Source organism: Dermacentor albipictus, chromosome 3, assembly GCF_038994185.2.
Source record: "Dermacentor albipictus isolate Rhodes 1998 colony chromosome 3, USDA_Dalb.pri_finalv2, whole genome shotgun sequence".
NCBI lineage: Eukaryota > Metazoa > Arthropoda > Arachnida > Ixodida > Ixodidae > Dermacentor > Dermacentor albipictus.
Genome location: NC_091823.1, coordinates 188,749,408 through 188,765,953, shown reverse-complemented (window position 1 = coordinate 188,765,953; position 16,546 = coordinate 188,749,408). Strand labels below are relative to the sequence as shown.

General features: G+C 43.9%; 1 protein-coding gene, 1 long non-coding RNA gene and 1 pseudogene across 3 annotated transcripts in view; 1 reads left to right on the top strand and 2 right to left on the bottom strand.

Annotated features, from left to right (window-relative positions):
* LOC139057684 (uncharacterized) overlaps positions 1-16,546 on the bottom strand; it is a 504,738-nt gene that overhangs the window by 38,599 nt on the left and 449,593 nt on the right. The window lies entirely within an intron of this gene.
* Positions 196-3,272, bottom strand: LOC139057111 (uncharacterized; annotated as a pseudogene).
* LOC139057685 (uncharacterized) lies at positions 6,508-14,970 on the top strand. The gene is made up of 3 exons (XR_011512986.1): positions 6,508-6,752; positions 8,249-8,385; positions 14,263-14,970. It is a non-coding gene; the product is annotated as an uncharacterized lncRNA (long non-coding RNA).

The window sequence follows — 16,546 nt, the reverse complement described above, 5'->3', positions numbered from 1 at the left end:
CACTGACGCTAGAGGCTGACTGACGATCCTGAACTCTTGTTCACTAACAAGGCTATTGATCTTTACCTTTGTCTTGTGCATCATAATCGTGAACTCCACTTTCCCTGTTAAGGTCCTCAACCATTTGTTGTAAAAAATAAACAGAATAAAAAATAAGCACACATAACGTGCAAAGAAGCAGGATGTTATCACCCCTCAAATGAAATCTCTGGAATGTAAGCACCAGGAACAGCTATAGTAGCCATTTAACTGTAGGAAATTCTACATCGAAGCCCGGGCGCTGGTGCATCAGCAACGGTAGTTATGCTGTACTCCTAAAAGTGTGAGAAGGCTGCGATTTTAATTCCTACCTAAGTATTCTACCTAAGTAATCTAAGTATTCGAGTAAAACAAGATCATTGAAAAGGTACAATTTTTTTAAATGTGACACAACGTACCTTTGAATGCGCTCGTCGACCATTCACAGTTCAGAAGATTCCTTCAATAGAGAGTTCTTTCATTTGTTCTGCGAATGCCTGGAGAAGTAATGTCGTGTCTGGATGTTTAGTACGATACCAGAAAAGCGCACATGTGATGTTGCTCCACCATCTGTGCCATGGCAACTGGTTCACCGTCAGATGTACGGGCCAAATGGAGTAGTTCGAAGATTGAAATACAGGACTACCATCAACATTCACAGTTAACGTGATATTATGTTTCTTGCAGCCAAGCTTCTTTCGCTGTTCTTGGTAAAAAAGCACCATCAGCCACATCTGACACATTAGCGTTTTCTGTGCCTTTGGCTTAAAAACTTGTACAGCGCTTCTCTCAAAGTGTCATCTGCGAGCACAGACGCAATTTGCTGTTTCAATGGCAAGCCAACAAAAAAGAAGCCATTTGCTGTCAACTGCCGGGCAGTGCAGCTTTTTTTCACAGTGCATACCAGACACATGTTGCGCTCACTTCAGATAACCGCTATCGTCGGCAGCAGGCGATTAAAACCGGGCAGTAAAAGCAGAACTTCATTTCTTCAGGTGAGTGTATAGAGAACTTTCTGAAAAGGTATTTACTGCCTGCAAGCACGCCTGTACCTAAAACCTTGTTACATAACTTCAAGCGGTACTCTATAGCTGCCCATGGCAAACTATGCTTTATGGCGAAGTCCATAACAAACACAAGGGCAGCTCGAACAGACAAGGTGCTTCTATTGCAAAGCCGGTGCGCAAACTACAAGGGAAAGAGGCTGGAGCTCGGGCGGCTGTCAGACGGCTCAGTCGCATTTGATAGATGATTTTCGGCAGGTGCAAATTGATCGTCGGTGTCACAATTACCAGCCGGCTCATCTTCCACAAAACAAAATAAACCACCGCAGTTCTCTTGCCTAATGTCCTCAGGATCATATGCTTCATTATCATCCGAGGATTGAGAAGGATTTGTGTTCGCGAGCGTTCACCTGAATCAACGCCCGTATAAAGCCCGCGATACATGGAGCGAACTTTCACGTCGAACATCACCCGGCACAAACAGACGCGGCGGGACGACGCCGATGGCTCCCATGCATCGCTTACATTCATCGAAAAGCAGGCGGACGCCACCGCGCGCTCGCCGCGTATTTGTCAGTGTTGTCAGACTCTTGGAGTGTGTTTTTGGATTAGAAAAAAAAATACTGAATGGTACTTTTTTCTATTATTTGTTGTTAATAACTACACAACTTGGAAAAAGGTTTCACAGAAGCGCTTACAAACGATTTCCGCACATTTCATCGAGCTGCAAGCGTTTTAGCGGGCTGGCTTTTCGCCGTCTGGCTACGTTGAGCGGTGGCACTGCGGAGTGCAGGCGTTCAAAAAGGTGTTGTGGTTCTCCAACTGCAATTTTAGTTTACGTTTGTAAGAGCACATTGCGGTTATTCATGTTTACTTCACTTTCAGTTCCTGTTTTAAAGCTTCCTCCAACAACACACATTTACTACCGCAGCCGGAGAGGACAGAATTATCGGTATGTGGCTTGGAATGGGCCTGTCAGCGGCTCTCGTTCTCGATGCCCAGGCGTTCCGTGCGCCACCGGGGCCCACACGGATGCAAACAGCCAGAATCCCAGGCATGGCCGGCTTATAACTATAATCTGTCGTCGCTCTTTTCTCTCAAGACACTGGAGCAGGAGGGACTTACGGTTTCTGAGCGAAGAAGCACAACACCAAACTTTGCGAGCACGCGTGCAGGCAGCGAAAGAAATAACAGCTTCGGGCTGCTGCGAACGAGAAACCGTTTCGTCCCCTCTACCGGAACCCATATGGGCGGCACCGCGCAGACAAAAAAGACAATCATAAGAAAAGCAGTACAATGCGCACACTATTCTGCGCCATGGAACCTTCGATCGGGTTGGTAAGAAAACATATAATGGTTATCTGTTTCGTGGGCACTAAGTTTCTGGACGAAAAATAAGTTTACAAAAATTTGTGCTCTTAAACATTCAATATACAGCTGTAATGATCAATGGTGTCCCCTTCATGTACAGACAGCTCGAAAGTGCGCGCCAAACTAGCCCACACGCCCGCATTCCGTCGCTTCAGCGCGGCCGCGCGACGGTCGTTCCGATGGAGAAGCAAGAACAGACCAACCGGCTGCCGGAAGTCGGAGGGAGATCGATCGTCGCGATACCTGGTGAGCGCGCGAGGTGCTCCCCCCACTTCCGACGGCGATTTTTCCCGGGCGGTGTTTTTCCACACACCGGGTAGCCGGCGGGTGTCCAATTTTTGGACGCCGAGGCGCCAGCGTTCGCCTCCGGGCGTATTTCGTCGCCTGGACGCCGCTTTTCCGCTCCATGTATCCCGTGCTTAACGCTGTGCTGAAGGGCCGGGAGCACTCTCTCATATTTCGTGTAGCGTCTATTTTGGCAAACGATCATTCCATGCTTCGGGCTCGAGATATGTCTTGCGGGTTTTCTTGTTCGTGTTCGTCACGCCTGTTCACATACATTGGTTGTTCTTGTTGATAAGGGAGATGCAACGGTCGCAATCCATGCTGTCCAAATCTACAAAAAATACTCGTGCTTCTTGTTCTTTCTTATATCTCGCTTTACAAGGCGTGTTGTAAGGTACCGTGATCTCGCTTCGAAAAGTGCACAGCTTACGTTTGAGTTATCATTAATTGTTTCTCTCCCGATTTTCTTTTTTCCTCTATACCAATTGCTCATAGCATGTTTATTTTCCATTTCCGCCAGTCATGAGATTATCTCAGTCTCTCTGACGTTCCGGCTGACGTTATTTGTTGCGATATTTCTCACCGTGGTCGCATGCTTGCTCGTAAGCTTCCTAGTTCATTTCCTCCACTGTGAATCTGTGTTTTTTTGTACAAATACCTGAAAGCTCTCCCAGCCCATTCACATTCTTGCATAATCCTCAGTCATTCTTCATAATCGATCCTACTACGAGCTTCCCTCTCTTCAAAACTTGTCCAACCCATAACACCCCGCACAGCTTCATTTCTAGTCTTCCCATGAGCGCCCAATGCAAGGCGTTCTACTGACTTTTGGTTGCTGTTGAGTCCTATTTGTATGCCTGACTTAAGCAAACAACCGCATTTCCAAATTTAAGTCCTGCCATCATTACACTCTTAAAATTTTCACACCCTTATGGGTGTAATGCGGGTGTATTTATCTTTCCACCCCTGTAAACACCCTTGAAACACCCTTTTTTAATTGAAAAGGGTGTTCAACAAGAAAACACCCTTGCAACACCCCAGCCTTTCTAATTTACACCCTAATTATAAGGGAGTAAGTGAACAAGCTTACAGTATATGATAAATGAACATTGCCAGTTAAGGCGTTGATATTGGCTATACATGAAACGCGTGCTACCTGCGCTTGAATCAGGTAGCTGGAATGATTAGATCGGGGCACCTAGGCAGCAGCGCACTGGCTCCGAACAGTGGTCAAAAGGAAGTTTCCCACGAATGATGATATCGAACGGACGACCCTAACGCGCAGACTTTGCATAGCCAGATATCTGCAAAAGGATTCATATGATCAATGGCAAAATACTTACAATGCTATCACTGAATACTTAAAGGTGTGCAACCAGTTAGACTGGGAATGGTTAGGAGTGAGGGCTAACGGTAAATAGCTCACCAACTTACGGTTTGTAGATGACATTGGCATACTCAGCAACGCTGCAGACTATTTGCAACAAACGTTTGAGGAACTTGTCGAAGAAAGTGTAAGTCGGATTGAGAGTTAGTATGCAGAAGAGAAAAGTAGTGTTCCGCAGCCTGGCGAGGGAACGAATGTCATGGTCGGCAGTCAGCCTCTAGAACATGCGCAGAAATACGTTTATTGAGGTTAATTACTCGCAGGGGCCTCTAATCAAGGAAATTAACAAAAATAAAGCATTAGCTGGAGAGCTTACGGCAGGCATTACTAAATCATGACCAGGGAGCTTACTGCTAACCATTGCTTTCTACCGTTACTAACGTATGAGGCCGAAACTTGGAAGTTACCAAAGAAGCTTGGGAAGACGTTGAGGACCGTGCAACGAGCGATGGAATGAAAATTATTAGGCATGATGATAATAGACTGGAAGACAGCGATGTGGATTAGAAAGCGAACGGGGATAGCTGATATTCTGGTTAACATTAAGAGGAAGAAGTCGTGCTGGGCAGACGTTGCAATGCCTAAGGGAGAGAATTGCTGGTCTATTGGAGTTGCAGAATGGGTGCTAAGGGAAGGGAAGCACAGTCGAGGACGGCAGAGAATAATGTGGACATGATGGAATTGGGAAACTTGAAGACACGTGGAACCAGTTAGCACAAGACAGGGGTATTGGAGATCGCTGGAGAAGCTCTCGTCCTGCGATGGACGTCAAAATAAGCTGCTGCTCATGATGATGTGGCTAGCTTCGCGGCATGTCATTCATGTTATGTCATGCATGCGTGTCATGCACGTTCTGATAGCTCGATTTGCGTCGATTGCGGGGGGGGGGGGGTTAGCAGCGGCGTAGCCGAGTGGGGCACGCCGGGCACTTGCAACGCTCACTAACAGTAAAATTTTTTCTGCTATGGAAATGGCCCCGCTCCTTCCCGCTCGACGGTCAATTGGGACCCCCCCCCCTAACACGAAAAAATTTTCTGGTTACGCTGCCGCCAGGCCGCAAACCTTAGGCAGCCCAATTACCTGCTGCATTTCCCTTTGGGCGTGAATACTGCTCTAATGCCATTACACTGTAGGATTCGTGGCGGTTCGAGGGCATGCGACAATAAAAAAAAAACACATACAGCCATCAGCAAGTCTTAGCTTGAGCAGATCTTTGGGAGCTGGGCAAGACTCTCACAAAAAAAAAAGCTTGGCACCCCTCTTACAGGCATTGTCAACTCTGGGTCCCACCGCTGACTGTACATTTCCGGTAAAAAAATCACACAGGAACTCCTCTCGAATTTGTCTAAGTGTGCGTAAGCATTGTGACTCTTCCTCCTCTACACGCAGTCCATGTCGTTATCAATGTTATGAGACTTGATCCGACAAGTATAAGCGACAGCGCTGCGGCGACACGAGCTGCTCTGTTCGGCGGCGCAAGCGAAGTACTGCAGGTGGCGGGGCCAGGCGCGCTGGTGACGTTACGTTCCTTTTGAGCCGTTATAGCTCTTTAGCCCTTTCATCCGCGTCGAACCATTATCAACCGTTTTCCAGCGCGGCTGCTTGTGGCACGGCCGCGCGAACCGTATCTTGAAAGCGAACTGCATTGTGGACTGAGTGTTCCCACTGCTGAAAACTTCACGCGCTGTGTTCTCACCGTTTACTTCGCTTTGGAAACAGACGCGCGTACACCTATCTTGAAAGTGATCTGCGGAAAGCGCATAGTGCGGCATAAGCTGAAAGCTCCGTGAGCGCAGTGTTCTCGCCGCTTCGGTCGCGTTGAAGCGAGAGCTAGCACGACGGTGAATTCACTCGCTGCTGCGGGTTCTATATTGAAAGATATCGTGCTGTACGGACTGATGGACGGATGGTTTTTCTTGTTGGGGAAATATAGAAATGCTTACGTTATAAAAAAAAAATCGCAAGGTTTGCGAATTTCGCGATAAGAACCAACACCAACCTACTCCCCCGCCCCCCGCTGAGCGATGCCGTCTTGATCGCCCCCTCCGAAACCCGGGAAAAGGGACGCTACCTTTCTATCTCAGTTGAAGAAAGGATGATGAAACGTTAACAACGACAATAACGGCACTTCCTAACGAGTTGTCTTATGGCCTCTGAGATTTGCGCGCGAAGCTGGCGCGCGCGAACCTGAGAGGCCGTAATTGGCCGCTTATAGCATAAAAAGACAAAGACAATGCCAAACGACATAGCTAAAAATTCAAACAAAGAACTGATCTTAGCTATACTGTTAGGGGAAAAGAAATAAAAAATTAGACAGCCGCAACACACGCCACTAAAGCCGCCACCGCCGGCGTAACGCGGAACCAACAGTTGGCAACATTCATTCGCGCGTCATTGCTTCGTCCGCTTCGTCTCCTCAACGAGAGCCGCCATCTTCTCGCGTCTAACGTTTCGTATGGTTTTGTTCTCTGCAATCCGCGCACACAGCGCATCGGTGGCTGCACGTCTGCTCGGCGTCGCAATGCGGCCTGCGTCATTTTCTGGTGCTCGCGCAATCGGTGTGAAACATGTCGCATGTGAAATGTTTGATAGAAGTGCCTCACGTCCAAGTCAAGCCGCCGTACGGGTGTATGGCTGTGCGCCCCGTTCTCGGAAGCGTCGACGGGTTTCCGGCATGCGGATTTCAGGTACGTGCAAATGCGTTTCGCCCTCCTATTGAGTTCCGGAGCAAAGCGTGCAATATTTCATGTGAAAGATGCAGTGCCCGTCATCATGGTGTGAATTTCGAGCGGCAAACGAGAACTTTGGCACTTAGAGCACACCGCAGCTGCTAAGTCAGCGTGGAAATTGTTTTTCGTTACCGCAATGTGTTGCTTTCAGTCTAACCTGTGGCTTGTGGACGGCTAGCCCATCTACTTTTGCTTGTGGCTGCGATAGGTATGTAAATGGAAGCGGTATTAATTTTCGAGCGCAGAGAGTTGTTTCGTTCGATGTTGGTCGTGTTCATGCGTTGTGAAGGCTAGAAAACTGGCTTGATCGTGTTAGTTCTAACTCCAAGAGGCGTAACGTTGGCGCTGGATGTGTTTGTTTTCCGTGCCGCGAGTACCAGTTTAATGCTTTTTGTTGCATAAGAGTGGTTGCTGCTGCATGCCGTCTGGGCAGAACACAATAAAAGCAATTTCCTCACTCATACGTATGCAATGTGACGTAACAAAATTTCCAGCGTTTTATTCGGAGTGTAAATATCCAGTATAGTTTAGTAAGAAACTCAAATTCTGTCTTAGCTTAGTAGGCGTGAAACAAGTGAAACTCTCATTCCTTTTTGAATTGTTCGCCCAAACCCCACCGCCCGCAGATGCGTCATAGGGTAATTGACAGTAGCTTCGCTACGTGAGTTGTTTTATGCGCCAATATTGCCCGGTAAAGTATCCTGTTAATTTATGCCGACGCTCGTTCATCTTGATTTTAAGCGGTTACTATCCCCGAGTGCCGGACGATGCCAAACTTGTGAGGTCTAGCAAACGCGGGAAATTCAAAGTGGCGTGGCTGCAAGTTCCTGTTTTTACGTTTCTTGCATTCAAAGCCAACAGACACAGTATCACTGATTTGTTTTCCACTTCTGCTGTACTTGATCAATCTAATGTGACAACTGCATTTGCTCTTTATTGTTCTCCATTTACTGTGTATTCAGCTTGGCTGCCGCCCTCTCTTCAGAGGATGCCGCTGTGATAGCTCTTTCGTATAGCACATGCCTCTAGGCCCTTGTGTTTCAAGGGCTCTGGCAAGGCAGCAGTGCTCCAAGTAATTTTACCATCCTATATATTTTCTATTTTGCATCATTCTTCCACGATGGATTTTAATGTTCATAGTATTCGTCATTAGTCATCGCCATAATTTTATAGCACGTAGATTTTACGCACTTTATAGCGACAATTTTTAGGCCAGTTTACAGACAAGTCACATCTTCCATAATACATCAACATTACCACTTGTCATGGCGCCCTTTGGTCAAACCTGGCCCTTGCACCATAAAACACCACACATCATCATCATCAGCTTGGCTGCCAGAAAATGCTTGAATTTCTTTCAGTATCCAAGTGACGAAATATTTCACTGACGGCCGTGTGTGAAACACGCAAGATTACAAAACTGATAGCAAAATGATGAGATATTTCTTTTATAGCGTTTGGACTCGACTTTTGGTGAGGATGTCGATCGACCTTCTGCCTAGTGACAGCACACCCGACATCGCCAAAGTGCAGCCTATCAGTTGAGTGCTCCCGAATGGACCATCAACATCGGAAAATGAAGCAGAGCCAGGTAGGGGCAATTTTTACTTTGTAACAGAATACTGACAGCTGCCTCTTTTTTTAAGAACTAAATAACATATTTACAAACCAATCCTTTCTCTTTGTGCAGCCTACATAGAATTGTTTTTTGCTTGTTATACAGACCTTCAGAAAGCAGTTCTGAACCATTTTGCATGCACAAATAAATAAAGAGGAGTGCACTTTCTGAAGAAATTGATGCACTAAAATGTGCGTTCGACACACAGTGAGATGCAAAATAAGCAACAACATTAAAGCGGTAAAAAAAAAGTTTGAAACATGTTCTAACATCATAACCCGCCTTGGCATACGGATCTAAATATAACAGCAACAGAGGTGCATGCAGAGAAGTGTTTGTAAATGTTTGCAAGACATGTACATTGTCTAAGAAATTGTTTTTATTTACTTGGAGCTTCTTGGTGCCGTGGCAGTGCAGTAAAAGCTCAAAATGGTGCCCCTGCTCCTAATAAAGCACCTTTAGATTTTAATATAAGATTATGGGCTTTTACATTCCAAAACCTAAAGTTTTGAGAACCTGGCTTCTTTAATGTACACCTGAATCTAAGTGCATAAGCGTTATTGCATTTTACCCTCATTGGAGGGAAGCTGCCATGGCCTAGATTGAAGCTGGGACCAGCATGACTGAGCAGCATGGCATCATAGTAAGTGGGCTATAACACCAGGTCAAAATGAGAAATACTGTTTAGAACTACCAACTTCTTGGCTCACAAGCACTGCACTAAGTTAAAGGAGTATGGAGTACTGACAGCGACCGTTTATGTACCAATTTCTTTTTAGGCTGATTCCATTATTAGGGTGCGAAGCTTCAGTAAGTCAAAACCAGCCTAAATTACAGAACCAGCTCAAAACACGCACCATGAATAGCTGGATTTGGACATGCAAATGGAGTCAATTCATGTCGCCGAAAATGGAAGTGGCAGTCACACTATTTCATGCATTTTCCCTAAAACATAGTCAATAATAATTAATCAATTTCTAAAATATTCTTTTCAAAAAGTTTTTTTTCAAGCATGAAAGGAGGAGCCAAATGGTGTTCAGGTGCACGAGCGGTTAGTTGCACGGCACTTCTTGCATGTGTTCACTGGCTTCTTTCAAGCTCGAAAAAAAATTGTTGCACCTGCTGAGCAGTAGAAGGCTGGATTGGTAATTTTTCAGGATGCTCTACAATTTTCGCACTGACACTTTTGCTTTGAATAAAATATTTGAGCAGTTAAATAATTGATAATAACTAATTACCTAATTAGGAAGAATGCAAGAATTGGTTTCACTTCCTCAAAACGATGGCAAACGACATTACCTTGGTGCTGTCTAGCTACGTGGCACTTATACATATTTAAAGCTTGCACATGTCATACAGACCACCTGGTAATTACAAGGCATATATAGAAGTGGCTAAGTTGTGTGAGCCAGCCATGTGTAGCGAATCATGAGAAACAGCCATGTTTCTTTGACTTAAGGGCATGATAAGATTTACATGCTCGACACCTTGTATCAGTGTGCTCTAGGCCTGTTCGTAGTTTAGCTGCTACATAAACAATATTTCTCCACGTGTAAGCTCATATGCATCTTTCAAGTATATTGCCTCGTGTGTCCAAAATAAACCGTCTTCGCGCTTCCTTCATTACGTCTTCATCTGTTGCTGTGCTAAATTTTTACAACGCAACTGCACAAATTTTCATCTGGTTTTCATATTTCCTCGGTGTTTGGTGGCTTTATTTCTGAACAAGTTGTTTTCGTTAAACCCTGTTGCACACAGCAGTACACGGCATTTCTGCCTAGAGTGGGAATTTTTTTTTTTCAGATGGGCATTAATACACCTTGCCTGGGCAATGTAAGGCATTCTACATAACACGGCCCTGCAATAATGTTTTGTATTGCATTCCAGCATCATGCAAAACTGTTTACTTACCAGATTAGAATATGTATAAGTGTTGGAAGTAACAGAACTGGAAGACGCCAGCAGATAATGAGGCCAAGGAAAGCATGCAGGAACATGTTTTAAGTTTTTTATATGAAGTATAGAAATGATAAATTCTAGGTAAGTGAAAGTGGATTAAAAAGATATCCACCTGTGGGTGGGGAACGGACCCATAACCTTCACATTACGCATGTGATATACTAACCACTGTGGTACTACGGCCGCGTTCGAGCGTCGACAATCTGAGGGGCCATTGTGGACGGTTGAATGCTGCCTCGGTGGCACAGTGGTTAGTGCATCGCATGCCTAATGCAAAGGCTGTAGGTTCGTTCTCCCCCATGCCTGGTTGTTTTTATTTTGACCATTTTCATTTCCCTTTATCATTTCTACATTTAAATAGAAAGTTACAAATAAGTTTCCACGTGCCGTCCCTGGCATCTTCCAGCTGTGATTCAGAAATATTTTGACCCTCAGTATCATTTCTTCTCGTTTGGAAGAACAGGAGCTTCATTTTAAAAATAATGAATTCACCTTGTTCAGCTTCTCAATGTGGTCTCAAATCTTATCACAGCATGCGTATTACTAAGTGAAGTTTTTGTTAAGATGATATAGCATGGGACCTAAATAGTAGCCTTTGTGTACAGATATATGACTAGTCTAATAAATAGGAGGACTTTAAGAAACACTTCTAACATGCTCAGCATGTGTTTAAAAAAACTAATCTAGCATGATTTCAGGCATAACTGTTGCCCCTGAAAAATATTTGGATCATCTTCATTGGCATTCTTTTTAGAAAGCACCAATACAGTAAAAGCTCGTTAATTCGAACCGCAAGGGGAAGCCGCTTCAGTTCGAATTAACGAAAGTTCGAACTAACGAAAGTGAAGGAGAGCAACAGTACACTGCGATTTGGAAGCAGTAGGGCATGTCAAAAATTTAGCGAGTCCAAAAGTGATGGCATGTGCCGCGGGCACACGCCATCTTCGAGTCGAAGCTCTGGGTCCGACTGTGCCACACCACCGATGTCCAATGAAACGAACGTTAGCCGAGGCTTAACACCATCACAATGAATCGCGACGGCCGATGCCTCCTAAGCTAAAAACAGAGGTGCACAACCGATGAAGACTGCCGAGACAAAGACGCGGAACATGTGAAGGTGGTGAAGGCCCTGATTCGTTGGTTCTTGATTGCAAGCGCAGCTGCGACGTACTTTATTCGCTGTGTTTTGGTGCTTACCGTGCCATCTCCGCACAGCATTAGCAGCTGTACAAGATTTGCGGAGCCTCCGAGATTCGCAGCGGGCAAGAAGTCTCGGAGGTTACGTAGAACGGAGAGGCGGCAGCCGCCGCTGCCTTCTGGCTGACCCCGCGTCGGTTAGATTTTTTTCCGATTTTGCCTTCTCTCGCCGTTCTCTCCGTTTCGGAGGCAATACAGCCTTGTGTGTAGGCAGTAGGCGCGTTTCTCTGGCCGTGTGCCAGGCGAGCGTAGTTCGAATTATCCGTGAGGGAACCTTCTCGCGTTCGAATTAACGGACTTTTTCATACGTAGACTTCTGTGGAGCTTGGCCGGACCAAATCGTACAGTTCGAATTATCCATAAATTCGAATTATTGAAGTTCGAGTTAACGAGCTTTCACTGTACTGCTTTGATAGAAGTAGCCTCGTGGAACATGAAGCATCGCTTCTTGCCGAGTCAAGGACATATCTGCATATCTGAGGTGCATGTGTCATATGCTCGATTGCTGTTTAAAGGCTGCTAATAAGAAAATTACTTAACTTGCCTTCCAGAGGTTGCTTCAGTAGTCTATGCTACTCGATCATAAATAATTTACCATAGTGAACATTCATCACAGTTGGCTTTGCAATGTTTATGCAAAATACCACAATTGCCTACTAGACATGTGACTGCACTAAAACTCGGAATTATTGACCAGTAAGATTTATGGGACAGCAAAACTTAGTTTATTACTCCTGTTTCTGCCATAGTTTCTTACAGTAATTACTAGAGGGAACTCTGGTGCTGGAGTCGTACCACAATGGGAATGATGGGAAGCACATGGATTTGTCTGATATTTGTGCTTGTGAATTCAGACGTTCTTGTGGCTTGGTATATTATACGCTATATAAATCTTATTGTCGTAAATTTCAGCGCAGTCTATACTCTTTGAAGTGTAGAAGACGCCGCCAACATGCACAATTGCTATAAATTGCAACGATTGAGCTTGTCCAGGTGGCCAAATCAAAAGGCGCCAAGCGTCTCAAGGCACTGGTATGCCCGCGATAAATTCATCATGGCGTTGCACTCGCTTGTCGTTACATGCCTCCGTGGCTTAATGGTTTCAATATCAGACTTCTGTTCAAGAGTTCCTGTGTTTGAATCCTGTTGTCGGACGATTTTAATGTTTATTTATTTATTACACAGTATATTGTTGAAAATGACTAGTTTACAAAGTCAAAGCCGTTTGAAGCCAAACAGATGAAGTTTAGGCAAATCCATGCACTTCCCATAATTTCCATGCTGGTACAGCCGTTCTTGTTCGATCTCCTGTGGACACTAACGTCAGAGTTCCCTCTAGTAATTATTGTATGAAACTCTTATTTCTGCACCTTGCTCGTGCAGAAGCGGCACCACACCTGCTGCGTAAACATGCACTACGTTTCGGCCAAGTGCAGGGAATGCTGTGAACTCTCCCTGTACAAAGCCTGCACTTACTAAAACAAATCACAACATGCAGTTGCTGCCACGTTGAACTGGTGGAATGAGTAGTGAAATGCAGCACCTCCTGAACTAGTTCAGAAAGTGCAGGTTAATCAAGTGGAGATTATATAGTAACAGAAGTTGAGTGATTCTGCATTACATTCACGAAATAAACTTCATGATACTTTTCCATTTATTTCCTCAGTTATAAATAATCCCTTTTGCATTGTTGGACAAAACTACAGAATGCCAACATATTTTCTAGCATTCACTGGTAGCAAACATGTCAAAACTTGTTCTAGTTTCTGGATTGCCTCTTTAGCCGTTAACCCCCAAGTTAATTCCGGAAAAATGTACCAAATTTTTTACATACTCAATTTTTCGGTGTCGTTCTCATTCTAAAGATATATTACTTCATTGGTCTCTAGTTATAAATAACACAAAAATAGGAGCTGCTCTTGCGGGCAGCTTTCCCTCAATGCCGACTGTAACTCATCTTTGACAATAAGAGCAGCGTAACATCGGGCAGAAAGAGTGCGACTCGTCATTGGCGATATTAGTACTACCTCCAGTCACTAGTACAGCTTGGGATCAATGGTTAAAGGTTGCGACTTTGTTGCTGCCCAATTTTAATTCTGCAGCTGTTACACTTGGGTGTAGCGTGTGTATGTACGTGTGCCTGCATTAAAATGACTTCACGCTAGAGGAAAGCAACTGTAGTGCAGAGAGGGATTAGTCATCTTTATATATTTGCTTTGTAAAGATGCACTAAGTTCATCTTTTGCAGTATAGACTTGGCGCTCATTGGCCAAAGATGCCCTTGTGCTACTAAAACCTATCAATTAATTCGCTTTCGGTCTGTGAGTTTTAATTTGTTTTTCTTGAACTGTGCAATGCCCACTCACAGGACTGCATATTATCTGAGGTGTTCCTTTTTCAATCAAGAATGTTGAGGTTGTGTTTGTGAAACTCGGTTTCTTGCCTCAAACGAGCTTGTGCAAACTGAGCAAGCTGATAATTCTACCTGCTTATATATTAAATATGTTGTGGTTATGAACCCTCATAATGAATGACACATAGTATAAAAATTTTATCTGATAAAACAATTCAATGAAATTTTTCATTTTTTCGTGTTCATGTTCACTTCTGTACTCTAGTGTCCTGTCTGCATGCCTCACCTCTTTTTTTGCATATTAAATATCGTATAAACTTAACCGTGCTTTTTTACCACAGTGCAGGGGGAAAAGGTTCCGGTAACATCATGCATTCACTATGGTGGCCCAGATGTGTATGCAAGCAACCTCCTTCATGTGGACCAAGAACTACTCTGCAGTGTCTCGCAGACTTCCATGCGAAGCCCTCAACATTCTCGTCTCAGTGGAATGGCTGCTCATCTATCTGCGTGTCCATCACCAAGACGGCCAGTTGTAAAGCTCCTGTACCCGTTTAAGAAAGCTTAATGATTTTTTTATTTAGTTTTCAGGGTTGGCCGTAGAATCTTAACATTTTTGATGTTTCTAACATTTTTACCTGGCACAAAGTGGTGCAATAACTTTAAACCAGTCTATCTGAATGCCACAAAACCAGAATGCCTATCTGGTTTTGTGTTTAAGAAATTTGAATTTCTGATGAGGTAACGGCATTTGAATTTGTCATTGTGGCTCGTTTCAATGAGCTGCTAGGAAATAAAACGCAAAATTTATCACACTCCAGTTGTAGCATTTTTGTTTTCATGACTAAAGTATACACGTTTCAAAAGATGGAAAGTGGGGAAAAATGCCTCAAGAACATAATCATCCTAGGATTGTCATGTTCTTACAACTCTGCAATGACTAATGCCTCGTACATCTTGGGAGCACATTGGTCGCACTGCCTACAGGTATACTTGATAAGAGAATAGCTTGCACTCAGATTTGCCACGCAGTTGATGGCTGATGGCTTTTGTTTGTCGTCTTATATATATATATATATATATATATATATATATATATATATATATATATATATCTATATACTTTGTTTCAATAAAAATTTAGTTTAGAGTTAGCGCTCATCTTGTCTGCTTCTATCTAGTCTATGTCCGTGTCACTTTGCGCTACAATCCAAGGTCATGTTACTGTACCAACTCGCCCAACTTTCTATACTTGTGTTAAAGACACACTCATCCTTGTTCTTACTTGTGTGACTGGTTATTTTTGTGCTTTATAATAACATGCAGTGCTTTTCGAATGAAAACATGTGATAGTTCGTAGTCAGGTAATTAAAAAAACTGTTCTGCTTAAAATTTAATTCATCAAGCCTGTGCCATTATTCGGTGCTTATGTCTTTGTATTGGTATGGTTTTACTCCTTATTTTCCTTTTTACATTTAAAATGTGCAAACATTATTATGTAACCATTTCTCTTTAATGAAATAAATACTTTTCTTCTGACATTTCGTCACAAATCTTACAATGATTTTGTTCAATTAGGTAACCTTAGACTAGCTGATTGTTATTTTGGTAGCTTAACTTACAATGCCTGTGGAATATTCAATGCAAGCACATGGTGAAAAATAAACTAAATTATTAGGTATAAGCAGGTCACTGGCAGTAAATGGAGCATACATATATTTCAGGAAATAGTGCATGCTTATATATTGAACAGCATGCACAGCTACACATGCTGTTTTGTTCGTAAATGCTGAAACATTATTCGGCGTGGAAGCACTTTGTTCTTTGGCTTTCAGTGCTACCTTTAAGTCATATGTGTGAACGTACTAGTAGAAGCATCCCGTGAAGATGAATGACAACTTTGATGAATAGATGTATAAAATGTGTGCTTAAAACGGCAAAATTCTTGACAGGCAAACATATGCTTCTGTAGTACTGCACTTGTTACCGTCGCCAATCCATGCATTGCTTGTGCTCTATTGCATTCAATATGAGCTACAACAACGAGCTGTGGTGTCTTTCCCTCCTGGTCGAGCTGATGTTGCGAAAATTTTTGACCAAGAAAAGTGGAGGTTTTTAATTATTTCTGAAATGCATCCATGCTTTTGGCTGTGTGCTGTTTCCACGGGGTTATAAGTACTGGTGCACCAAGGTGCGGGAGATCCTGTGTCCTTAGTGCAGTGCGTATTGTTATTGCGCTCCGCATCCTGCCGGCAGTGTACTATCACTGCAGAGGAAGATTACGAAAAGCATGGCCTGTGTGCCTTGCTGCAATGGCGAAACCTTAAATTGTTTGCCTGAAAAGGTCGCACGTTATGCTACCACATGACGGACCAGAAGCGCAATATGAGGACGCCTCACCGATTCTGGCTCATACTGAACAAGGTAGTACCTTAGCTAAGGCTAGGCAGCATTCACAACAGCTAGTCTGCCCATTAACTACATGGCTGTAGTGAACGCTAAAATGCTTGCAGGGATAACACCCTTTTTGAAGGGTGTTGTCCAAGCTACACCCGTATTGAAAGGGGGTGTCTGTGTTACACCCCATATAGAAAGGGTGTTGTTTGGTTTACACCCATAGGCGAG